Here is a 26,638-nt window from a genome sequence, read left to right as displayed (position 1 = left end):
ATGGTCAGTACAGTGCACAGGACAGCCCCCCACAACACAGAATTATTTGGCCCCAAATATCAATAGTGTTGAGATGGAGAAACCCTGACAGAGTGATACTGTTGGCAGTTTTTGTTTCGGAGGGAAAAAAGTCCCTAATTGCCTCTGCCTTTGGCCAGGTGTATATCACGTCTGAAGTAGACTGTCCAATAATTTCTAGTTTTCACTAATCTTATCACACTTTTGCTTAAAATCCTTTAATAGCCTTATGTCCCATTCCCTTGGCATGGCAGATAGAGTGACTTCCCCTCAAATGTCTATCATCGTATCAGCATCAAGAGAAATCGGTCCTGCCTGTGTTATGTGTATCCACGTACTGCCATCACCCTAGTTGGGTGATGCTCTCCTATCGTGGTAAAGAAAAAGAGCTTTGAAATGGACACATCTGGGGGGAAAAATTCTGAATCTCTTTAATAGTGTCAAATTCTGAATCTCTTTAATAGCTTTGGGCAAGCTCTATAACCTTTCTGAGTCTATGTTCTCTTGTCCATAAAATCAGGATTGTTCTAGAACCTCATGCGATTGTATGAGATAACACCTCATGTGCCTCCTGCATGGTAGATGAATGTTGGGCACTATTTTATCTGCTGAGATTCTAGTCTATTCAAACCAAAACTGTTGCAGTAATTTCATGACTGGCTTGTCTTTTTCCTTAGGATAATCTAGGACACGGTGTATACTTGTTCATGAAGACTAATTGAGGGAAATCTAAATGAAAAATTTATTGATAAAAGGTTGGTTTTATCATCCAAAAAGAAAAACACAGGTTTATTAAGTTTCTAGGGAAAATATATGGATTTCTCCAAGTTTGATGAATTGCTTTCTACAAATGAACAGTATCAATGAGAAAACTGTTGAGTGTTTTTCAGCCACTAGCAAGTTCATGGCTGTATTTGTTTGAGAATGGTAACATGAAAATGGCTTTCTATTTTTCACTTTAAATTAGATCACAGACTTTATTAGCAAGCTAGTGTAGCTCTTTGTGTCCCCAAAGTCCAGGTTACTCACTAGTAATCTCGTCCATTCACTATCCTGGTGACTTGGCCATCACCCTTGAATACAAGTTGGATCGTGCTGGTGTCCACTGCAGACATCGTTCGTGGCTCTCCAGTGCCTCTGCCATTCAGGCCTAACCTACTTTTCTGGTTTTTGTGCACCTTTTTCCCCTCCTGACTTGCTTAAGCTACACTGAACCATTTCTCAAACATGTTCTTTATTTTTCATGCTCACTGTATTGTTCTCTAAGCCTAGAAATGTGCTGTGCTCCCATCCCTGCCTGTACAAAATCCTGCCCCTGACTTCTCTGAAGTTTTCCTTTTTGTCTTTGAATTTGCTCAGTCCTCCATGATCATTCAATTTTAGTTGTATTTTTTTTTGTTACAGCATTGATTTAATTCACCCAGGAATTATTGGGAGCTTTTCATTCTTACGTTAGTGATGACCTATATCAGATCAGGACTGTGTCTTTTTTTTTTTTTTAAAGCCCGTGGTCAGATTTTTTTTTCAGATTTTTTTTAATGTTTTTTTTATTATATTATGTTAGTCACCATACAGTACATCCCTGGTTTTTGATGTAAAGTTCGATGACTCATTAGTTGCATATAACACCCAGTGCACCATGTAATACGTGCCCTCCTTACTACCCATCACCAGCCTATCCCATTCCCCCACCCACCTCCCCTCTGAAGCCCTCAGTTTGTTTCCTAGAGTCCATAGTCTCTCATGCTTCATTCCCTTTTCTGATTACCCCCCTTTCTTTATCCCTTTCTTCCCCTACCGATTTTGAAGTTAATGTAATAAATGAGTTACGTTTAACCAAAGATATCATGACTAGAGGGGCTTTTTAAAAAAAAATTTTTTTTTATTGCGCTATACCTGACAGCACTTGTTTAGAGTATACAACATAATGACTTGACTTACATGTATTGCAAAATGATTAATATAGTCCATGTAGTTAACATCCATCACTTCTTATAGTTACCAAAGAATGTTTATTTCTTTGTGATGAGAACTTTTAAAATCTACTCTCTTAGCAACTTTCGTATATACCATAGAGCAGCGGTAACCTTAGCAACCATGTTGTACAACAAAAGGTTGTACTTTTGGGCCACCTTGGTCCAATTCCCTCACTCTCCACCATTGCCCCTGATAACCACAAATCTGACCTCTTTTTCTGTGAGTGTTTTGTTTTGTTTTGTTTCACACTGCATGTATATGTGAGATCATACAGGTTTGTCTTTCTCTGACTTATTTCACTTAGCATATTGCCTTCAAGGCCCATCCATGTTGCAAATGGAAGGGTCTCTTCCTTTTTATGGCTTAATTGTAAGTATCCCATTGTATAAATATGTGCCACATCTTGTTTAATCCATTTATATGTTGATGATTTATATGTTTGGTCACTTCCATGTCTTTGCTATTGTAATAATGTTGTAATGAACACGAGGGTGCTGACACCTTTTTGAATTAGTGTTTTTCATTTTCTTTGGATATATTCCTGGAAGTGGAGTTGTTGGATCATACGGTATTTCTGTTTTTAACTTTTTGAGGAAGCTCCCTATGGTTTTCGAAGGCACCTGCACCAATTTACATCCCCACTAACATTGCATAAGGGTTCTCTTTCTCCCCATGTCACTAGCACTTGTTATTTCTTGACTTTTTGATGATAGCCATTTGGGACTCTGTGTTACTCTTATCTGTTGTCTGCCTTTGTGTCATAGTGCTTTGCAAAGGGTGTACATTCAACCATTGCTCCTCAGTCTTTTTTTTTCTATGGAGAAGAGAAAGAATACCTCACATATTTATTAATATGTTGTACCTTTCTCAGGGTTTTTAGGATCAAATGAATTAATGTATATTAAGATACATCATAACCCTAACTGTATTTTACAAGTGGTATTTATTGCTGTAATTATTAGACAGTGGTAAAGTAGATACACTTGTCACATAAACTTAAAGTCCAGTAGAACTCCATTTCCTAGGTGTCCTCTTGAAGCTGTTAAAAACTTTTAGAACAAGTTACTGTGCCTTATTTGCCTTAGTTTTATTTTTTCTTCTCATTTCTATGTTGGGGTCTTTTATGAAAATTTAAGTGAATGAGATAGTATTCATGATTTTCTTAGCCTAGTACCTGGCACATTGAAAGTACTCAATCATTATTAACTATCATTATGACAGCTTAAAAAAAAATATATGTCACTACTCAGGCAAAGAATGACAAAATTAGAGAAACACATTACCTCTCTCCTGTATGTATTTCTCCAGAGAAGATGCTGGCTCACAGGAGCTCCCAAAGTAGAATTGGACGATTTTCTTTTGACCCCCATTGTGGCTTTATGTGCCCAGGGCTTCTCCTGTAGCTTCTACTGGAAAATCTGCCCTATTGGCATGTTGAAGAGGGTCTAGTCTGCTCAGATAATAGAATGATTCAGAATTTGGCCAAGGGGAAGGGCAAATGCTGTGTAAGATTGAGTGAGTGATCTCTCCTTGGGCATACATTTTTTTTGTTACTTTTTTTTCTTATTACGAAAGAAATGTGTTCATCCCTAGCTACCGTGGAATTACCACTCATTGCTTACCATCTGTCCCACTAAATTGATGCATCTTTATACCTACTATACCTGCTACTTTGAAGTTTTTGTGTTATGTTTCTGATGCTTAGATTTTATGATCTTTTCAGAGTATTAACTGTTTTTTATGCTACTGTTCATCTTTCATAGGGAAGCCCTTGGTTAATAGATTCTTGTAAATTCTGCAAATAATCACAACAGTTAAAAGTATTTCTCTCCTACAGTTTTGAACGTGGGAAAAGGTATAGGTTCATAAATCTAGACACCCCTAAGCAGAGGCCAGGCAGATATCCTAAGTGAGCTGGTGGGTGAGGCTGGAGCTGCATGAAGTGGAAAGATATGAGCCATGATATGAGCCATGAATAGCCACAGTCGATAGCTGTTATGCACAAAAGGAAGCCACAGTTGCCATACCTTATGACCACTCAAGTAAAGGTAGATACCAAGAAATCTGAGTCGTATTTCTGGTTCTTAAATGTTAGTGACTACTTCAATTAAAGCACTGTGTGGGCCAAACAGGGTATGTCAGTGGATTGCCTTGGGCCTCCATGTTGTGTCCTGTGGTGTGTGTGGTCAGGCACTAACTTAGTTCTCATTTAGTAGGCAACTTGAAATTGAGCAGAATGAAGGAGCAGTTGTTTCATAACAGAAAGCAAACTTGACAAGTCTCTCACCAAGCAGTATTCTTGGACCATTGAAACTAAGGAAATACTCAAGAAAGATATTTAATGTATTAGTAGGTCTGTCCATGCTAATTTCTCAAATACCTTCATACGGATAATTATAATTAGGAAGGGAAAAAGAGAGGAACAAGCCCAATAATAGTCCTGACTGCTTGATTGTCTTTGGAAGTTCTTTTTGGACTAATTATGATGTCTGAGCTATCTTCTCAAAGTATTTCAGTACATGATAGGTTGGTGAACGGTGGATCCAGCTGGTGAGCTGAAAATGAAGCAAAACATTTGCTTGTGATCACTGGCAGGTGAGGCTGTGAGCAAAGCAAACAGTGGTTTTTCTCAAGCTGATAACCATTAGTAAACAGAAATATCTCAGTTGTCTGAAGTAGAGCCTGCTGGTTGCATCCCCAATATCCATGTCCTCATTTTTCTTTTGTACCAGAATCAGAATTTTTTTTTTAAAGATTGTATTTTTAAGTGATTTCTACATCCAGTGTGGGACTCAAACTCATGACCCTGAGATCAAGAGTTACATGCTCTTCTGAATCAGGTGCCCCCAGAGTCAGGTGGGTCCAGAATCAGGATTTTGAGTAGGGAGAGTAGCAGTGTGTCCAACAAAGGAATAAAAACTCAACAAAGCAATCATTTCACTTCTTCTTCTTGCCTCTGGGGTGGCCATGTGACTCGCTTCTTGCTAAAGAGAAGAAATTGCTGGATGAATCTTCTAGAAAAGGCTTTAGAAAAGGGACAGATTCACTTCACATGTATTTTTTGCCTCTCGTCTTCTCTTCCTGTGTAGAACACGTACACAATACTGATGTGATATTTTTTTTTCAATTGATTATCTGCTGGACCTTTTTGATACTTGTTTCCTTATATAAGTTAGTTGCATCTTTTGATTTGCCTTTTCTTGTGACTCTGATTTTGTAATATTACTTTTCAGAGAAAGAATAGACAGTTTTCAGTCTCATTTATGGTCCCAATTTGACTATTATTGTTACTGTGAGTAGGAACAATAAATATGGACTTCTATGACTTCATACAGAGATACCCTTCTTCCTTGTTGTAGTGGTCAAGATATGTTAAACTCAGAAATTTTATTAGATTTAATTTCATATAATTGCCATCATAAAAGAACCAAAAAAAAAAAAAAAACAACATGTGATCATGATGGCATCTGGGCATTATTCCCTGAAAGGAGAGGTCCTCCATTTTGACTGTTGTTAGTAAGAACCTAACTCCCTAATCCTCTGCTTACAATTTTATACATTTGATGCCTGGCAGAATATTCCACAGACCAACATTTGGTGGTGGACATTTCAAACCATGTCTCTCCTTTACTCTGTGATTCATCCAGTGCTGGGCACCATAGGATATATTTACATTTTGTCACGGTCTTTGACCCCGTATCTCCTTATTACAGTGTTGGGTGAATTTGCATTTTTGGCTGTGGGATAACTCCTGCCAGTTGCTGCTTATACCAAGATGGGTGGTAATAACCAGATGCAGAACTGACTGTAAACCACATGAGTATGTCTCCCTGAACCCAAACAACATCTATGTCCATTTCTTGTTCCTTTTCTTTAGATTCCCATAATCAATGTCTATGGCCATTCAGAAGCCACCCTTTTAGGAGGGAAGTGCAACAGGGTGGAAACGTATTAAGTTAACATATTGTGTTTTTGCAAATTTCCAGTGTCTTATGACCTGTGAACACAAAGGCAGGACTCCTTCTGGGGCCTTGGATGGGATTTGGGCAAGTGGGCTTTAGCTTCATTTGCTTATGGGTAAATTTGCCTCTGCTGAAAACTGGAACTGGCTATAGATAGGTCGGTCTTTTAAGGGTGGTGACCTAATTAATATCAGTGGGGAAACAAATTTCTGTCCTGCTCTCTTTTCATAGAGACACTTGGGGTAGAGTGTCAGGGACAAATATAAATGTCAAAGCATGTTTCAGTTCTTCTGTGCCACTAACCAGTAGGTTTGGAAGTGAGGATTTGTTTTAGCCAACTATATATATGCTTATTTATAAATAGAAAAACTGAGTATAGAAGAAATAAATTACATAATAAAGAGAATTGCGTTTGAAGGACAAAAGCATTTCTGTTATCTGTAACTGTGGAATAAACCATCTCAACATAATGGCTAAAGGGAATAAATATCATTTATTCCTTCTCATGATTCTCTGGGTTGACTGAGCTCTGCTGGGAAGCTCTTCTGCTCTGTGTGATGTCAGCTGAGGCTGCATCATCAGGAGACTACACTGCGCTGGTTCATCCAAGGTGAATTATTCACCTGAAGGGCATTTGGTGCCATGGCTGAGAGTTCAGCCAGGGCTCTTGGCCATAGAGCCTTGTTCTTCCTCTATGTGGCTGGTCAGCGTGGTACTGGGGCTTCTTACACCAGGGTTCCAAAAGGCTCTAAGACAGAATGGTAGAACAATGATGGAAATTACAGATCTGTTAGGGTCTATCCTTAGAAAATTATAAAGCATCATTTCCAGAATGGATCAGAGCAAGTCACAAAGAAACCGAGATTCAAGGGGAAGAGAAACAGACCTTACTTCCTGGTGGATGAGAGGCAAAGAGTTTGTGTCCACCTTAGGAGGTAAGGATGTCCAAAGTTATGCATTCTTCCAGGGTCATGACTTGATATCTGGATTATAAAAATAGAAATAAGCAAAGACAGGGCAATGGTGACTGATGCAAAGTAGGTGCTTAAAAATTGTTTGTTGATGTTAACTTTATGGTCCAGTTTTCTCAGCCTGTGACTTTTAACACAGGTCATCTTACATTTTAGATTCCCCAAAGTGTTTATACTTTATTATGCTCTGTTCTAGTCTCACATCATTTGCCAAATAAAATTCTGTGTTTTGTTTCAGAAAATTTGGTCGCTGTACTTGTAGATCATTTGTCCGTGGTCTTGACTTGGATAGCTCTCTGGCATTTGGGCTTTGTGGAATTATTTAGAGCCCTGCTTTTTTCTTTTCCACTTATCTTTGCTTAATTGGCATTTTTGTGCAGTGGAAAGAGACATGAACTCTAAGGCTGAGGTTTCTTCTAGATTCTAGGCTCAAAGGCATTCTTCCCAGTCTGAGGCAATCTGTCAACAAAGGTAAGCCATCTTACAGTGGGAGTGGTATCCCAACCATAGTACATGTTTGCCTCACACCAACAGTATTTCTACTGACAATTAACCAATTTGATTAAAAAAAATAGCTTGGAAGATGGAAGGGGAACTAGAGGCTTGTTTGTCTACATGAAATATTAGTTTGTGTGCAAGAGGAAACTCTGAGAACCGTAAAGGTGAAGTGGGAATAAAAACCCTTGATGCATGCACAACTCACCTGGGATTAAAATCAAGGCCATCCTGGAACCTGATACAACCATTCAAGTTGTAATCTAAAGCCTTGTCAGTGCACCGCAGGTGCGCACCACATGACTGGGTGGGGAAAGAAGAGGTAAAGCCAACTGGGAAGAGAGTGGCAGTTTCATCTCTATAATACATACATCCCAAGGTGCGAGTGTGCATCTGGTTTCCATTTCAGAACTTTTTACTAGTAGCTTTACCAAAAGTGGGGCAGACAATCGTGTGAGTTAGGGAGACCATATGTTAACGAGGGGCAGGGAGAGATGTGGTGTGGCGGTGATGGCCCAGGATCTAGGAGGGCTGCTGGGGACCAAGAGAATGAAAGTAAGGGATCTGGGAGGAGGTATACAGACTTGAGATTGGGCCACCTGAATAGTCATGTGTGGCTTGGCACTAATAAATCTTCAGAGAGTCTGTAGAATTTTGAAGACATGGGTATAAAAAAAATTGTTTTGAGGATGATTGCATTTTGGACAGAACTGAAATGCTTTTCTGATGTGGAGCAGATGGAAAATCATTGAACTCTAGAGCTGGAAGGGATTTTAGAGTCATCCGGCCTAGCTCTTCATTGACAGGCAAATCCCTGAAAGCCTCCTGTGTCCACGGTATCATTGGACCTACCCAAAGGTTACAGAGCTTGTGTTAGAGGCAGCCTGGGGATCCATATTCCTGCTCTCTACGTGGGGCTGTGTTCTTAAATGTACGCTGCTCTGTGGAGCACCAGGCACATGTGCTAAGAGCCCTCTGGTCCCATGGTTTTGGGCTCCTGCTCTGCCCCTGTGATCAACTGTCTTATATTTGTTCAGGACCCTTATTTTTCTTATTTTTAAGTGAAGTAATGCCATGGTTGTAGTGGTGCTGGAAGCCCCTCTTAGTGGTTTGACAATGTGGGAATGTATTGATTTTCCTCCTAAAAGCCATTGTCTCCATTTTTATCAAGTGATGGCTGGATGACCCCTTCCCCAAATACAGTCACTCTTCACCAGTGCACCTATTGAATTACCCCTGAACTCTTAATTTTGATCTTAGTTAGTCAATAGATTGATGAAGGCTTTATTGAGGACCTATTTTATTTTATTTTATTATTTATATTTTTAAAGATTTTATTTATTTAGAGAGTAAGAACTTGAGTGGGGCAGGCTCCACGGTCAGCATGGTTTCCAATGTGTGGCTTGATCTCATGACCCTGAGATCATGGCTTGAGCCAAAATCAAGAGTTGGACATTTAACCGACTGAGCCACCGAGGTGCCCTGAGGACCTATTTTAGGCAAAGGATCATGATGGATGCTGTAGGGGTAACACATGAACTGTACATAAACTCTGAACTTAAGAAACAGACTATTCAGTAAGATTGAACATCTAACAATAATTTTGTTTTTTTAAGTGCTTAATTATTTTAACCAAAAGAGCAAAGGGAGTTTGGTTTTACAGTTGAGGCTTTTGAACTGGGCCTTAGAAGACAAGTAAGATATGGTTGTGGAAAAGGATGGAGAAACATCTAGATGAAGAAGGCTGTTTGAGCCAAGTCACCTCCTTCTCTTTGGAAGCCAGAGTTTCAGAGAAGAGGATACCTGGGTTGTCCCTGCCACTGCCCCATCAGCAGTTCTCCTAACTCTTGTACTAAAAGAACACGTTCTCAAATTTTCTTTTTCTCTTCTTTCCCTCATCTCTGGCATTTTGATCAGTAAAGAAGAAACTAGAAAACAAATTAATTAGCTGTTTTTTAAAAAGATACTTAACATCATATTATCATTTGAATCTTTAAGATTCCCTTAATAAAGGGACAACCATGGCCTTATAAATATCAGTATAGATTCTTTTCCCTGAAAGTATCAAATCTTGCAGTCTCTGAGACTTTCCCATGTTCTCCTTTTTTTTTTTTTTTTTTTCCTTTAAAATTTCATTGTATGCTCTTGAGTATCTAGAAAACTCAGTGACAGGACTCTCTGAATGGGAAGCCTCTGGGGGCTCCTTCTTTATGTGGCACCAGTGGGTTCAAAAGGGCCCACTTGGCTTGTCCTGCCAGGACACCCAAGTGAAACCTTCAATTGGCGTGCCAGGGAGTGGCGGGCCCGGATGCGTGTTTTTGGCAGTGTCAAGCTGACATGAGCATCTGTCAGGCCTGCCTTTTTATGACTCCCTCCAGACTGCTTGAAAAGAGATGAAAAGGTTTATTGGATCTGAGGAAGAAAGTGGTCAGGAAAGAGCATGAGGAGGGTGAGGCTCTTACAGAGCTCAGGTTCCCCTCTGATGTCTTGGAACACGTGGTTTCTTTGCTAGCCAAGTAAGGTATGTGGTTTGTGTTCTTTTCTCTCTCAATTCTCTCTGTCTCTCCCTCTCATTTAATGGGAGCCATCTTTGTACATTCTCTTTGGAACCTATTGCCTTTAATGTCTTTGTTTTTGAGGACTTGGAATCAGTCTGTGATTTCAGATCAGTCTTCTTAGCCCTGTGTTTTGGAGTCCTTTCTGGAAGGTGTGAGAGGAATTGAAATGCTGTTGCATTTCATTTGTGCATGGCCCCCTACCCTCCTCCTTGAATTCTGTGAAGCCATTCACCTCCCATCTGCTATAGCTCATGTGAACTCTTTGGGCTCTGCAGCCTCTTTTGATGATCATTTTGGTGGAATTTCACCTGTCTAACCACTCTATCCTTATCTGAAGTCTCATCTTTATCCTAAGCTCCAGAACCAACCCAGTCTTTGATTGGAGCAATTGTAGGAACACTAATTTAGCCCATATTTCTCAAAAGAAGGTCTTTTGCTGCCACTTGAGATTTGACTCTGTGAGTTTATTCATTTGTTCATCAATTCATTAAACAAATTTGTATTAACAATCTATTAGTCGCAGGCATTGTCTTAGAATCTGGGAATATAGTAGGGAAATAAAATGGGTAAAATGTGTGCCCTCAAGGAAGACAGAAGACCGCTCAATAAGCAAGTGCACAATGTGTAGAGTATATTAGATCATAATAAGCTTTTAAAAAAGATTTTATTTATTTATTCGACAGAGATAGAGACAGCCAGCGAGAGAGGGAGCACAAGTGGAGGGAGTGGGAGAGGAAGAGAGAGGCTCCCAGCAGAGGAGCCTGACGTGGGGCTCGATCCCATAACGCCGGGATCATGCCCTGAGCCGAAGGCAGACGCTTAACCGCTGTGCCACCCAGGTGCCCCCATAATAAGTTTTAATAGGGAAAAATGAGAGTGTAAGATGTGCCAATAGGGGAGAATGTTGCAGTTTTGAATAGGGCAGTCAGTGAAGTCTTCACTGATAGGGTAATGTTTGAGCAGTTACCACTTGGAGACCTGGAAGAAGAGCATTTTAGGCAGAAGGAACAGCAAGTTCAAGTTGCCTGAGTAGAGAGTCCACTCAGAGTGTTTGAGGATCAGCAAAGAGGTCTGTGGTGGTTGGAGTAGAATAAGTAAGGGATGGGGAGCAGTTGGAGATGATAGCAGAGTAAGAAATAGAGGCTGTAGAGTCTTGAGAGCAATTGTCAGGACTTTAGCTTTTCTCTGATGGACATGGAAGTTATTGGAGTGTTTTGTTCAGAGATGAGAAATGATGTAATTTATATTTTTAGGGTATTACTTTGTTGTGTTCAGAAAAAGTGGTAGGGATACAAAAAAGGAAGCAGTTTAGAGGCTTTTGCTAGGAACAAGTTGACAGTGTCTTGGACAAGGGTGATATTGGTGAAGTTAGGAAGAATTTCTGGATTCTGGATATACCTTGAAGGTTGAGACGGTAGTTTTTGCTGTTGGATTAGGGGAAGTGAGAGGAAGAAAGTTGTTAAGGATGATGCCAAGATTTTTGACCTGTGCAGAAGAATGAGCCTACCATTTGCTGAGGTATCATAGAAGCAAGGCATTTCAGAGTTTAGGAAGATAACAGAAATTGGTTTTGATCATGTTGTTGGAGATGCTTATTAGAAATTCAAGATGTCAGGTAGGGGGGTTGATTAAAAAATATGGAGGTCATGGAAGAGGTCAAAGCTGAGGATATAATTTTAGGAAATGTCAGTTTATAGATAAAATTGGTAGCCAGGAGACTGACTGAAATAACTGAGGAAGTGCGTGCAGACAGAGGAGAGAAGTGTGAGCTCTGGGATACTCCAGCATTTAGAATGCGTGGAATTAAGAAGGAAGCAACAAAGGCAGCTGAAAGGCAGTAGCCAGTGAAGTAGTGGGAAAACCAGCGGAGAGCAGCCTCCAGAGCCAAGTGAAAGGGTATGGTCAGCTGTTGCAGCTGCTGCTGATACAAGAGTCAGATGGAGACTAATAAATTGACCTCTGCATTTATCAACATGGAGTTCATCGGTGGCCGTGATAGTTCAAAATCCTTACTAGAGTGGGTTTCAGAGAAAATGCGAAGGAGACACATTGATGATGACAACTCTTCCAAGGATCTTGCTGAAGATGGGAGTGGAAAATGTAGACATTAGTTGAGAGAGATTTTGAATCAAGGAAGGTTTGATTTATTCTTTTTAAGATGTGAGATTCTAGAGCATGTTTGATGATGATGATAATGATCGAGTGGAGAGACAAAAATGGACATAGACTGAAGGGGAAAATTGCTGAGTGATGTCTTTGAGTAGATGAGAGGGGATACAACCTGTTGTACAAACAGATGGAGAATGGGTAACACCTCTTCATAGAGGAAAATTCTGACAAACAATTAGCCATTCCTCCCCAAAGGATCCCAAAAGGCTCCTGGAGTGTTAAAAGCCAGACTTATACCTTTGGGCTAGGAAGTTGGAAGATTTTTCTCTGAAAGAACAGGACTAGGAGAAAAGATATACAGATATTGTCATGGGAGAGGGAGCAGTGTGAAAGTCCCATCATCCAGAAGTGAAGCTCAGTGACCTGTAAGCCTAGTTCAAGAAAACAAAGGAGGAAAGAGCTTTTATTCTTCACTTATTCAATATAAATAGATGCTCAGAAAGCAGTGGCTAACATGAGATGCCAAGACTACTAAAAATACAAATGATAGGGATATGGGGGAAACAGATGGTTCAAGGATTAGAAGAGCTGAGAGAAGGTACTGCATCTATATTATGAGAAAATAATACTTTTAAAAGGAACCATAAGAGAGAAATTTTGCAAACTATGTTAGTGACCGGCAATATTAAGATCTAGTAGGAGGGAGGGATAGGAATGGAAGATAAAGGCAAGGATTGCAGAAAATAGAAAGAGAGAGTTCTTAAGCAATTAGAATTGGTGCAGAGATTAGAGAATGACCCGGACTAATGGGATTTCCAGAAACAGAAATGGAATAGGGAAACATTTCAAAGAAATGATACAAGAAAAAATGTCCTTAATGGAAGGAACATGAATTTCCATATTGCAAAAATCCATTTCACCCCTAAAACCATGACCAGAACTGGGCATATTCTTGTGACAGGGATGAAGAAGCAATCTTAAAATTTTCTAGAAAGCAAAACACAACTCAAAAAGGTTGAGACCCTAAGATAGCGCTGGTCAGTAGCAACATTGGAATCAGTTCAGAAGATAACAGAGGAAAACCTTTAAAATTTGGAGGGAAAATATTTCCAACATAGACTTACATACCCAGGGAGACTGATAATCGAATGTGAGGGTGAAATAAAGACAGTCATTTTCAGATATTCAGGTCTTCATGAAATATTCTTCCTATGCTTCTTTGAAGCTACTGGAAGAGGATGTAAGATCCAGGAAATGGGAAATGCAACATGGGGAGCAGTGAGGGAAATTTGCAGGTGACAAGAAGGAAACCTATCCCAGGCCGTCAGCTTCGCAGCAGTATGGGAGAGTGATGGGTCAGCCAGGAGCAAGAAGAGGGGCAAGGAAAAAAGGTAATTAATGGTTTTATGTATTTGAACTTATGGAAAATTGTATTGAGGGGCTTTGAGAGAAAGTAGGAGGACCTGGTCATAAGTGTCTAGAAAACTAAGGACATCCTGGAAAAAGCAAAAGGTTCTTTGAGTAAGGTTATGTAATCATGCTTCCTACTTGTCACAGCAGTGTAGTACTGTATGTATATATTAAACGATGATAATGATGACGTAAACTTGAGCAGTGCGTTAATTTTATCAGTAGGTTGTGGAAAAGGACAGTGGAAGCATAGGGAATGGTGGTATAGGTGAGCTAAGGTATCCTTTCCTGTAGTAAGAAATCAATATATAGTGGTAAAATTGAAATTGGGAAAGAATATTATAAGCACAAAAATTTAAAATAGTGTCATAGAGGAACAGCTGAAAGAACTGGCAGTGGTTGTTTCTAGAAAAGAAGATGGTAAGTGAGGAAATGGTGAGTCAGGGGTCTGTTGTTCTTTGCTACATACCTTTCAACATTATTATTTCTAAAACCTTTATATATTTATGACTGATAAGTAGGCACGAATATCAGGGAAATTAAAAATGAGTGAATGAAAAATGATGTGAGACAGAGGAGAGAGTTTATGGTGTCTCTGTACATCTTGGTATGAGAGTGGGGAGAAAGAGCGAATCTCCTTCCTGGAAGGTAGTAACTCAGCTTACCCAGGTTCAGTATCTCCAGTTACAGCTTAGTCTTTCCTTCATTATGGCTGTTTGATCCCACCAGGCCCAACGGTGATGTGTGTCTTCCTCTCTCTGAATCAAAGGCAAGAAATAGTGTCCATCTTTGTACTCACAATAAGATCTGCAGGATATTTTCACGAGTGGCATGGTGGCAAATAAGATTTTTTGTTCTTTAGAATCCAGACATTTGGCCTGGATTATAACACATTCAAAAGTCCCTCTCAAACCATGCTCTTAGCATTTTTAAGTGTTATGAACTGGATGGAAAAAACAGAACTGTTGGTATGGAAGTCAAGGGGAAATTTGCCTATCATCTTCCCTTTACTCTGACCTGACCCACATACTTGAGCCTCTATCCCCTGCACATTCCAACTGACTTCAAACAAAAAAGTGTACCTCCATATCCAGGGGTCCATGAGGAGACCAGATGATTGGATTCTTTGGGGGTAGTGATTCACCTCTCAACTAAGAGGAAAACGGCTATAATGATACAAAGCATATATGGAAACCAGAGCCCTGTTAAACTTATAACTTGAGTGAGCATTCTTATCTCCCTGTGCCCCTTTTAAATCAACATGCCCATTTTATTTTTTTTTTATTACATATGATATCATTTGAGGAAAAGAAACTTGATTCTTTTAACAGGTCTGTTCTTTGCTAGATGTTACACTCGGCTCTTACAAGTGGGCCCCACAATATTTCTGGACACCTTGTATATATATGATAAAGAGTGAAAAGCTGACATCTTTTGTAGACTGCAGTGTTATGATGGTTTTGGAAAGTGTGTGTGTAATTGATAGGACAGTGGGGGAGTCTGGTTAGATACACCATGTAGCCTGGTGGTTCCTATTTCACCATGAATTGTAGTTCAGAGATGTGACAAGTAAGGCACTGTTGTGATCTCCCATGTGTGGGTGTGGAAAGTGTGTGCACACTCATGCACGCATATGTTTAAGAGTAAATATATACACACACATGGCAAAGAGAAAGCCATGGTTGAGAAGAAAGGACATAACCTCACTGGGGTAAACCAGGGGCGGGAGCTTCAGGAATGTAGCAAGGGAAGGAGATTAGAGGAAGTGAGAGGATCCACACTAAAAGACAAGAAGGGGGGCCTTTTTGTGGATCTGGAAGAGATTTTGTTCAACTGCTTTCTGCTTATGAGCAAGGAAATGGCTGCCCAGGTGGAAGGAAGTGACATAGTCAAGGCATGCAGCTAATTAGTGGCAGAGGTGTAACTAGACCATGACTTGTCTAATCTGTGGTCCAGTGTGCTTTGCAATTGATTCTATTGCTTGAGCAGTGAAATGGTGTGAGGAATCCGAGATGGTGACCAGGAATTCAGGACACAGAGAGATTAGGTCAGGCTTCTGACCATAACATGGACAGAGTTGACATGGGGACAGGGTCGAAAATTTAGACATTGATCTCTGCAGAAATGACCCGCTATCAGAATTTAGGATGGGAGACTGAATAGTTCAGAAATGACTGAGGATAAAAAGAAGTTAATCTTGAATACACCAGTCTTATGAGTTAATTTGTACCAGGTGGGGCTTTGAGACAAAATGAATTGATGGCAATTTCTCTGATCATTTTTTAGATCTCAGTAATAATTACATTGCAATAAGTAGACATTGCTTCCAAGAACTGACAGAGGGTGTTAAGACTGGCTGATAAATAATCACAGAGAAGGGTTTGGGTAAGGGCATCGGGCTTAGGGCAGTAGTGGCAGGATTGAGATAGGGATAGGAGACAGGTACTCCTTGAGTGGAAGGGACTAGCATTAGTTTACTGTGTTGTATAAGTCAGAGTCCCAGCAGGAGATAGATGACACACTCAGATTGGATAAGTGAGAATTTAGTGAACTATTTGCCAAAGTGTGGCCAAGATTTAGGGAAAGCATCACTGATATTGCCACTTCTTGGAGATGGCAGCTGTGGAACCCTTACCTCCCCAGGCTAGAAGGGGTGGATGGAAGATGGAACCCAGAAGAGAGTAGCTCCAGCTCTAGGAAAGGGTTACTGGCAGGAGATACAGGTATAGGTATATAGCCAAACCCTGTGATGTGGTAGGAAAGGAGCCAGTGGGGGCGCAGGTGGGGGCAGACCCTCAAGTCTGCTACCTTCCTTTATCATCCCAGCAGGAAGCTGGAGGGTATTGGAGTTCGCTGATAGTTCTGTACTGGTCAGCCTTGACCCATGATAACCACTGTGGTTTCCAGGTGTGATTTCTAGGGTATGTGAGACTGTTGAGTTTTGAAAGTGCTTGGATTTCAGTGGACAGAGGAGAGCTTGCTCTTTCATAAAGCCAACTTCTGCAGTAAAAGGCTAAATCCTGCCTCAGTGTTTAGGAGTTCATTGATGTATTTTACCAGCTTATGTTGTGGTGTTCCAGCTTACTAATAGGCAGTTGACATTACAAGGCCATAGTTAATAAATGAGAATGAAAAGTAATTCATATATAAACTAATAAGTAGAACTGCCAAATGAGCAGGAATACTTAATTGGACATTTGATGGGTTCTCCTCATAGTGATGATAAAGATGTGATGTTGATGGTCAAAAGTTCTTGAGTTCTTAGCATGGATAGAGGAGAGCTTTGTATATCACAGTACAATACAATGCGTGGGTCCCTGTTTTATGTATGAGGAAATAGGTCTGGAGAGGTAAGTAACTTGGCTAAGCTCACACAGGTAGCAAGTGATGGAATTAGGATTCTTAGTTCCAGACATGATTATTTGATAATTTAAATGAAGACCGGAGGGCAGGCATCTTACTGAATAAAATAAATCTTTAGCCTTAATTTCTTCCTCTGTAGATGTGGTAAATGTAGAACCAGCCTCATAATAGGATTATTATAATCATTGACTAGTACTGGTAAAGTACTTACAACAAGATCTGACACATATTAGTCAGAGAAGTAGCTTAGCACAGTGGTTAAGAGCACAGACTGCTGGGTTTCAAATGCCTGCTCTGATGAATTACTAGGAATCGTCACTTGGGCAAATAATTTAACCTCTTTGGGTCTTGATTTTCTCATCTGAAAATGGGAATAACAAGAGTAAATAACTTACAGGGTTTAATGTAGATTAAATGAATTGATGTTTATTAAGCTTTTAGTACTGTGCTTTGTTAAATAATAGTTAGCTTTTTGTTGTTATATGGATCAAGGCACTCATTTCCTGCTGTAACACTTGAAGCATATTGAAAAATTTATATTCTTTCTTTTTTCTTTTATTTATTAGTTCATTAATGCTTCTCCAAATACATTATCTCCTGAATAATATTTTACAGATCCTTAAGTTGCAATTTAAATTCCATGCACTTTGATTTCTTAGATAATGTAGTGGATGCTGTGGTGTATATTCAGGCTCTTTTTCAAAACTGAGGGATTCATTCTTCCATTTGCCAGGAGTTTTGGCTGCTGAAGGCTCCTGTCTGATTTCCTCTCTGGAATTTTCCCTTGGCCGATGGGAACTGTCTTGCTCATGGTTACATCCTTCCCTGAGGGACGTCCCCATTCAGTGGCTGGTCCAAATGGATATAGGGGGACTGGGCTCTGTGCCTCAATTAGGGATGTCCCTTAGGAGCAATTTCAACTTTTAGACCTTCCTGTGAGGTCTCAGTTGCAAAATACCATAGTTGATCTTCTCCCCAAGCCCAGTCCTATTTCTCTTGCTCCTGCACAGGTATTGTTCCTAGGACAGCTGACCAGTAAATTTCCTCCATGAAGATGTTCATATTAGAGTCTGTTTCTAGAGAAGCCAACCTGTGACAGTTGGTACCAGGAACTGTCCGAGGAAGATGATTCCAAAATGGGATTTTGAAACTGGATCACCTGTCAGCTGGCTGGGAATGAAGCCCTATTCACTGGTGGTAGATAGAATACTGATAACACCTGGCATGTAGTTGCAGTGCAGTTGTTACTGGCAGTGAACTTGAATGAGACACAGGTGGAAGGGAATGTAGTGCAGTGTGCAATATTTCAGGCTTTTGAGGAGTTAATGTAGTTATAAGGACTACGGAATTGGATAGTTCTTGCCAGGGCCTGTTGAGGAACTGGAAAAAGACAATAATAGGCTGAGGGTGATTAATTACCAATTTGATTCTAAGTATGAAAGCCAGAAAGCTCATGGCAGCATATAAAAAGGTTCTCATCTGCTGCAGTTGGGAAACAGAAAAAGCAAAGGATCCTCACAACTTAACCCTCAGTTGTAAGGGTGGCCGAGCAGCAGGGAAGGCTGAAATTTCCACTCTGGAAAGTCTGTCCTGGCAAGATTAGGACACTGATTGGAAAAAAAGGGAGACCTAGGCAATGTTTTCTTTTCTCCAAAACCCTCTGGGCTATAGTAGGCCCGTTTCTCCCTGTGTAGTCTAGCAGGCCCCCTTTAAAGGAGATGCCAAAGAATTTGACTTGGACAACAATATGTAGCCTTCTCAGGATCTACCTTCACCCCCTTCCTGGCCAGCAGACCGACAATTAGTGTCAGATTACAACAGAGGAAATGCTCTTATACTAAGGGAGGAAGGGAATTTTACCCCCAAGAAGCTACAGGACTTAGCAAATTTATACCAGCAGGAGCTAGGAATATACGGTTTTGGTGGGTAATGAATCAAGTGGGAGGAGGGAGATATGGTTGAATATGTTGTTGTGGGAGTATACTCCTGTGATACAGGGCCTAACACTCATAAAGGACCCAAGAATATAAGCTAACATGCTGCTGACATACTCTTAAAGCTTGAGAAAGCGATGGTCCACACTGAGTGAAGCAGAATTGCCAGAACTGTCATGGCAGATGATGAATGCTTCAGAACTCTCAGAGAAGAGGGCATGCTAGTCTGCCAGACCTGTCAGCCAGCTATATTCTGTGTGAGGGCCTAAAGGACACTCCATTAGCCAACTGATTAGGAGGGGCCAAAGCATTGTAGAGAGGCTCAGTGGTGGCTGTCCTCTGAGGTCAGAGCTGATAGAATGCTGTTATAGAACTGGGCTCTACTGCAATGGGATTGACTGGAGCCTGATGATATAGGCCGGGGAGAAGCACTTGCCTATCAAAAGTAAGGTGGGAGCAATTATGGTGATGTACAGTAAGGTTGAAAGGGCAGCTGGTCAGCCTGACCCACAGAGAGCTATGGAGATATTAAATTACAGTATTCTTAGGGACCAGAAAAATGGGCAGCTAGTGGTAGTATTACTTAATCAGAGGAATCAAGGATTAATGATCAAGAATCTGAGCACAGTTGCTCTAACAGAAAGTCACAATGGCTAGCCCTGCTTTAGGACCTGAGCCAGTTTTCAGACCTGAAAGCCAGTGACTAAAGGAGAGGGTGAATATCTAGAAAGAAAGAACTTCTGACACCGTGACAACTGTACACATTAATTATACTCCCATTTATTCCCCATGGGGAACTATGGCTGTTTACTTGGAAAATCATGCATTGGGGAAAGGATATAAACCAAATACATTTGTGGACTGTGGGACATGAAGTCCAAGTTAATATTGATTTTTATGGCCCCCAAACTTCATCATTGCCATCCTGTTAAAGTAGAGTCATATGGGGGCCAACTCATAAATGATGTACTGGCCATGTTGGGAATATAGGGTATTCACTGATTCTAGGGACCTTCCAATGATCATTTCCTTGGTCACTGAATGTATAATTGGAATGGTCATCTTTGGGAATTGAAAGAACTCTCCCATTAGTTCCTTAGACTTTGTGGTAGGACAGTTCATAATGAAAACCAGCAGAGGCCTCTGAATCTGCTTGCATGCCTGGTGTTCAGTCAAGTAGTTTCGCCAGTTGTAACTGCGAGGTCAGGTATGGCAACCTTTAGAGATTAGTATGTCATCAGGAACATAGTATGTTCCCATTGATTTGGCAAATAGCCTTTCTTTTCATTCTTGTAAAGAAAGAAGACCAGATGCAGTTCGCATTTACATGGAATGGCCAACAATATACATTCAGTGGTCTTGCCCCAAGGCTCTGTTTATTCTCCCACTCTCATTAGAATGTGACAGTTTACTCTCCCACAATACAGGCCAAAGGGAACTGGGCCATTTGGATATTTTATTGAATATCACATCGGTCTACCATATTGATGATATCTTGTTTTTTGGACCAGGTGAGAAAAATGCTGAAAGAACACTGGAGGCCATTGTACAACACATACAGTCCAGAGAATAGGAGAAAATATTCAGGGTCCTGCAATATCAGTGAAAGTTTAGGGGTCCCAAGGTCTGGTGTATGCTAGGGCACTCACTTCAATAAAGGGAAAAAATATTGTATCTTGTTCTTGGCACTACTAAGAAAGAAATGTATTGTATATTTCTTTGGGTTCTTCAGGCAGCATATTCTGCATTTGGGAATACTGCTCCCCCCATTTACTAATTGACAAGGCTGCCAACTTTCAGTGGAGGCTCAGAGCAGGAAAGGGTCATGTAACAAGTCAAGGGGGCCTCTCAGTTCATACAGCCTAGAGATACTATGATATTAGAGGTAATTGTATGATGGGAAAGAGGCCATGTGGAGTTTGTGTAAAGCCACAAGGACTCTTGAGTAAGGCCATGCCATCTGCAGTAGAATAGTATACACTGTTGAATGAGTGGCTCTGGTGTACCACTGAGCCCTGGTAGAGATGGGACATGTAAATGTGGGATATCAAAGAACTGAGCCCAGTTCTGTTAGAGCCACTGAGTCATATAACCTCAAGTGGGCCTAGAAGAAATTCACTGGAAGATGGAAGTGGTACATTCAGGATTGAACATGAACATGGCCAGGAGGACGCAAATAAGGTGCTCCAGCACACTCCCAGACCACCATATCATCTACCACTATTCCATTTCCTGACCTCAGCTCATACCTGTATAGGGAGGGTCTCTATGTCCAACTGGCAGGGGAGGGAAAAGTTTGAACTTGATTCATGGATGGGCGTAAGCTGAAAATGGTTTGCTGCTGCACTGCAGCCCTGCTCGTCAGTGGCCCTGGAAAAAGACATAGAGGCAGTCATCCCAGTGGGCAAAGCTTTGGCAGGTGTATCTGGGATCCACATAGTGTGAAAAGAGATTTGGATATAAGACTATATATGGATATAGGTAGTGGTGGATGATTGGTGGTTTGCCAACAGCTTGGAAGAAGAAAGAATATTAGAGACTGGGAGATTGGGGGAGTAACAGGCATGAAGAGTGAGCATGATATATCACTTTTTATTTCTCATAGGAAAATCTTCATGGAAGAGGCTCTAGACAGAAGGACTTGAACAGTTGATGGCAGCCAGACTGTAATTGGCCATTCTATTTTTAGCATAGTGGGAATCATAAACAGATCATCCTTGCTGGCAGGGATGGAAACACTGGACCCAAGATCATGGTCTGTCACTCACCAGTGCTGATCTAGCTATTGCCGCTACTGAATGTCCAGCCTGAGCCTCTGATACAGCACTGTGCTTCAAAACCTGACTAAGCCACTGTGGCCACCGCTTCACTCTAAAAGGGGGCAGCATTTCATTTTCACTGGAATTGACACATATGCCAGGTATGGATTTGCCTTTCTCGGTGGCAGGGCTGTGGGCACCACCGCACCATTAGATACCTTAAAGAGGGTTTTATTCCATGAAACAGGATACCACAAAACACTGCTTGAGACCAGGGACTCCTATCGAAGGAGGTATGACAGTGAGCACATGACCAAGGGCCCTGTGGTCTCTTGGTCTCCTCAGAAGCTGTCAGCTTACAAGGAGGCCGAGAAACCGTTGGAAGGTAGGGCTGATGTGTGAGTTTGGAGGTGGTAAGCCTGTGACTATGGAGACCACCTGGGAGGTTGTGTTGCACACTCTAAAGTCATTGACACAGCTGTGTCCTTTATAGGTGGGAGACTTGGGTCTAGAAAGGGTTAGAAATAGAAGTAGCCCTGCTTGTCATTACTCCCAATGACCTACTTGGAGGAATTTATACTTTGTATCTGTGCAAGTCTAAGCTCTTTAGTTCTGGAGGTTCCCAGAGGCTGAAAATTTCCACAGGGGACACAGCAAGAATCCTGTTATGTTGAAAGCTATGTTGTCACCTGGCCACTTTGGGCTCTGTTTGCTAAGACAGGAGCAGACAAGGGAATGAGCTGTCATCCCGGCAGGAGTAATTGACCTGGATGTTAGGAGAAGATAGGGCTGTTTTTACATAACAGGGGCAGGGAAGAGTGCCTTTGATTCCCAGGTGCTCTAATGGGGATGTTTCTTGGTTCTCTTTTGTACAGTTTTTTTTTTAAAGACTTTATTTATTTATTTCAGGGAGAGAGAGAGAGAGCACGAGAGGAGGGAGGGTCAGAGGTAGAAGCAGATTGCCCACTGAGCAGAGAGCCCGATGTGGGACTCAATTCCAGGACCCTGGGATCATGACCCAAGCAGAAGGCAGATGCTTAACTGACTGAGCCACCCAGGCGCCCGCTTGTGTACAGTTATGACAGTAAGTGGACCGAGTGCTACAGATGCAGCCTGAGAAGGGCTTGCCGATGAGGATTTAGACCTGTTAGGGATGCGACTCTGTGTCCGCGTCAGGTAAACCATCATGGTCTACAAGGTGCTAGCAGAAGGTGAGAGGAGCCTAGAGTGGATGGTAAAGAAGACTGCGTACCAAGTGTATCCCCATGACCAGCTGTAAAGGCAGAAGTTCTAATTTGTCTCGGTAACTGTCCAAAAGGTTTTCCAGGAAAAGGCACAGACTGGAAAGAATCTTGTGGGAGTTATTTCTAGAAGGAATGGACTATGTGAAGCAACTGGTTTGGGTGTCAGGGAGTGGTTTCCTAGTGGATCTGTGATGCACCCAGACCCTGCCTTAGGACTGAGGTGCTTATTCTCCAGCTACCACAAGTATGCCTCCTGAGCACTCAGAGCTGAGTCCCTTTTGGGGAAATACCCTCCTCTGGACAAAGCTGCCTCCCCCAAGTTTACATCCTCTCTTTAGGTGTAGCCTTCATTCAGTGTCGGGTCAAAGCATGGAGGCAAATGTCTGTTTTGTTCTTAGTCTGGGACACTCTGATGGACCATTGCAGGTTGCACCCCGCCCCCCCCCCCCTGGNCCCCCGCCCCCCCCCCCGTGGAATTGCTTAAGGCTGTGGTTACAGTCCTGTGGTTCAACTTCTCCCTTTGTCCAATCCTGCTTCCCCTGCTCTGTCAAAGAAGCTATTCCCAGTTAATTCCCTTCATACAAATCTCCATCCTAAAGTCTGTTTCGTGAGTAACCCAAACTATAACATGTAAACACTCGGTAAATCCTAAAACATAAGGGATGACTACTGTTCCCAGTCATTGTAGGTTGAGCTTCATTAAACTCAATTTTTATAGAGCGACCTTTTCTGACATTGTTACTGGATTTTAAGTGTATCCTACATGCATTCCAGCAGTCCTCTATTCCTTTATTACATTAATTAGAGACACAGAAATTCTCAGCTGTAGGAAAAGTGTTTGGTGAGGAAGACATCATCTTGATGTGGATTTGCATTTTTCTTAGGGTTTGTTTGGTGGCCTTGCCAGCTGTCATTTTCAGCTGCTTTGAGTTGGCCCATGTTGTCATCACTCTCTGGATGCCATTAGAGGAAAATTTATTTCATTATCGTGTGCCTATTGTGCTGGTTCGATATTTGCACACAGGTTGTTTTGTCTAGTTTTTGAAATAAGATTGTGAACTAGACATGGTGTCTAATCAGCAGATAAGGAAAACTGAGGCTCACTGAGGTTGAATATCTTTTCAATACAAGCTAGCTAGCATGTTTTAATAGTCTTGATTCAAAGCCACATCGTGACTCCCAAGTCTCGTACTCCCTTCTAACCTGCATGAGGTGGTCACTCAACACGTGTGCACTTCTGTCTGGGCGTGGACCAGGCCCAAGTGACCTTCTGTGTAAAACAATCACCTGTAATGAACTAGTATCTACTGAAAATCTTTGGAACGTTCCATGTTCCTTTTCTAACTGATATGGACCCAGTCGCAGTCATGGACACTGTTTTCTCCTGTTTTGGTGGCCCCTAATCCTGGTTGGGGAGTTGCAGTACTGTTCTGGCTAAACTTTTCTCTCTTACGCGAGGACAGCCCAGTGCCCATTTATGAGCAGCAGCGGAGAACCTCAGCAAACTCTATCATTCTGATTTGTTTGTTTGTTTTCTTCTCCAGTCAGCATTACTGGGAAAGTCACTCTGTTAGTCACAGTGGAGATTTGTAGTCCTTGGCTGGGAAAAGGCTTATTGGTGAAGTCTGATACTGAAAAGTAATCTTCTTCAGGAAATGAGTACCAAAGAGTTGTTATTCTGTGTAATAACAAGGAAGCAGTAAGGATCCCAAGAGAGAAGGTCATTTGGCAACTGATGGACAACAGTTATTATTGTCTGAGTGCTCAAATAAAAATACCTTCCAACCTGGGAGACTGGGTTTCTGTGTTTTAAATATAGATTCTTATTTTGCAAATGGGACTGTTTCCAGGTGACCTCCTGACCTTCTGGGGTAGAGTTAACAATGAAGGCAGTCCTGTGGTGGGGGGAAATAAATGAGAACTATGGAAAATGCAGAATGTATCTTCTGGTGTTGTGTGTTTGAAACAAAGAATCTTCAGGTATAGGAACAAAAATATGCAGTGGCAAATGTATGGTATCCAACAAATATTTGGTGGCAAGTTGTCATCAGTGTCATTAGTTTCGCCCAGAAGGTTCAACAGGACTCATAATGAAGTTGGTCCCTTTGGAAGATTGTGTGTGTGTGTGTGTGTGTGTGTGCGCGCGCACTGTGTGTGCACGCGCCCCAAATGTATAGGCCAGTCTTATGATACTAAAAACTACATTTGATTATTTACTTTAAAAAAATCTATGAATTTCTTGGAGAAATCACTTTGCCATACTGCATTCCATTTATGTAAGTTGATTCATTTGGCTTTTGGAACTTAATTCAAGAAAGCAGCTGGTGAGACTGACCTCACTAGGATGGCAGGTTCCTTGGCCATTCTTCAGAACACATTAAAAAAAAGAGAGGGTGATTTTTGCCATTTGGCCTGAAAGTGTGACTACTGTTTTATGTGGCTTCCAGGAGAAGAGAGGATAGAGAACTAGCCCCCATTAATTCCACATACGAATTTTGGTTTGATGTTCCTAAAGGATTTGAAAATTCTATATTTATTGTTATAATCCCATTTTTTAAAAATTGCACCAAAAATATCCTTTCCTTTAGCTGTCATGTTTATTGTGTTTTCACTTTAACATAACTGTCCTAGAAGATTCCCCTCACCCCGATTTCTTCCTTTTTTCTTATTTCTACCTCGGATTTTTTCTTTGGGGGAAAGTTTGAGGTTTAAATAAATCATTTTTTAAAGTAGTTATTTAATTATTTATTTATTTTTTAATAATATTTTTTATTATATTATGTTAATCACCATACAGTACATCCCTAGTTTTTGATGTAAAGTTCCATGATTCATTACTTGCGTATAACACCCAGTGCACCATGCAATACGTGCCCTCCTTAAAAGTAGTTATTTAAACCAAAAATCCTTTTCAGATGAAGAGGGTCCTTCTAGGGTTATTAAACATTAAAAATCATTAAAATGTGTATTGATTCATTGATCCTTTTGACTTCATATGTGTCCAGTGATGACTCTGCCGCAGGCATGGTTTTGGGTCATGGGTGACAGGCTAAGGGAAGAAAAGTGCTAGAAACATAGTAGGAATTTAAAAAATTGTTGAACTGCCCTGTACATCAGCTTCTGGCCTTTGAGTAACTGGAACTGCTCCTGGAGGTGATAGGGAGGGAAATAAATAACTATTGATGAACTCTTACATTTTGCTATGTGTTTAGTTTAATTAGGATCTTGCTTCAGAGATGTATTTTAAATGTCTAAATGGAAATATCTGAACCAAAAACCTCTTGAGTCATCTGAAAGAATGCACTTTCTTACACTCTTGGTGAGCCAGTTCCCTAAAAATAATTTCCCTGTCTAAACATGCCGGCTAATTAAAAATGGTATGTATGCATAAAAACTATTAGTTTTGGTTGTAAGCAACAGAAACCAATGCCAGATAGCTGAGTGGGGAGGCTGAGGGGGATTTATTACAAGGAAATAGGAGTTTTCTCAGGAAATCCAAGGACAAGAATGCAGCTGAGGCTTAGGAATAAACTAAATGAAGGGCTCGCTGTCAAGATCCTTTCTCCATATGTCACCCTGCGCTTGTCTGTGTTGACTTTGTTCTCTCCCTTTGCAGACTGACTCTCCCAGCTTCGCCAGTTCGGCTGGTGGAAACCATGACCCCTGGCAAGCCTCCTATTTTGTTTGATACAGACCCTCAAGCAGAACAGATGGGGACTTTCACTCAAGGTAAGAATTCCCAATCCTCTGACCCAGATTGGGTGACAAGATCCCCTGGGACCAGTCACCTGAGCCTGGGTGGTAGGGTCACAGGGTAAGAACTGGATGACCAGGAGCT

This window comes from Ailuropoda melanoleuca, chromosome 17 (assembly GCF_002007445.2).
Source record: "Ailuropoda melanoleuca isolate Jingjing chromosome 17, ASM200744v2, whole genome shotgun sequence".
NCBI lineage: Eukaryota > Metazoa > Chordata > Mammalia > Carnivora > Ursidae > Ailuropoda > Ailuropoda melanoleuca.
This window is presented reverse-complemented; position numbering follows the sequence as displayed.